The sequence below is a fragment of the Triticum dicoccoides genome, chromosome 2B (assembly GCF_002162155.2).
Source record: "Triticum dicoccoides isolate Atlit2015 ecotype Zavitan chromosome 2B, WEW_v2.0, whole genome shotgun sequence".
In the NCBI taxonomy this organism is placed as follows: domain Eukaryota; kingdom Viridiplantae; phylum Streptophyta; class Magnoliopsida; order Poales; family Poaceae; genus Triticum; species Triticum dicoccoides.
In genome coordinates, this window is record NC_041383.1 from 705,800,568 (window position 1) to 705,801,518 (window position 951).

Consider the following 951-nt stretch of genomic DNA (forward strand, 5'->3'; position numbering starts at 1 on the left):
ACATGCTATGTGGGTGAAATGATGATACCATGCCAACTTGGAACCTTTTCAGAGTTCATTTCAAATGCTTTTCAATTTCATGGTCTTATAGCTCAAAATAATCAGTAAATGCATGAAAAATAACAAATGAAGTCAGAAAAGGTTGTAAATTGATGATGTGGCTTTGAATGGTGCATTTTGAACACAGAAAAACAAGGGGGTTCAAATAAGTTCAAAAAAATGAAATCCCTTTGTAACAGGCAAGTTTCCATATGAAACCCTGATACTTCGAAGGAGATTGTCTGTTTTGTACACGAAGTGCATCCAGTTTTCACCGTAAGCCTCTCTACTTTCTTGCACATGCTATGTGGGTGAAATGATGATACCATGCTAACTTGGAACCTTTTCAGATTTCATTTCAAATGCTTTTCAATTTCATGGTCTTATAGCTATAAATAATCAGTAAATGCATGAAAAATAACAAATGAAGTCAGAAAGGGTTGTAAATTGATGATGTGGCTCTGAATGGTGCATTTTGAACACAAAAAAATAAGGGGTTCAAATAAGTTCAAAAAAAATTGAAATCCCTTTGTAACAGACGAGTTTCCGTATGAAACCCTGATACTTCGAAGGAGATTCTCTATTTTGTACACGAAGTGCATCCAGTTTTTGTCGTAAGCCTCTCTACTTTCTTGTACATGCTATGTGGGTGAAATGATGATACCATGCCAACTTGGAACATTTTCAGAGTTCATTTCAAATGCTTTTCAATTTCATGGTCTTGCAGCTCAAAATAATTAGTAAATGCATGAAAAATAACAAATGAAGTCAGAAAGGGTTGTAAATTGATGATGTTGCTTTGAATGGTGCATTTTGAACACAGAAAAACAAGGGGGTTCAAATAAGGTCAAAAAAATGAAATCCCTTTGTAACAGACGAGTTTCCATATGAAACCCTGATACTTCGAAGGAG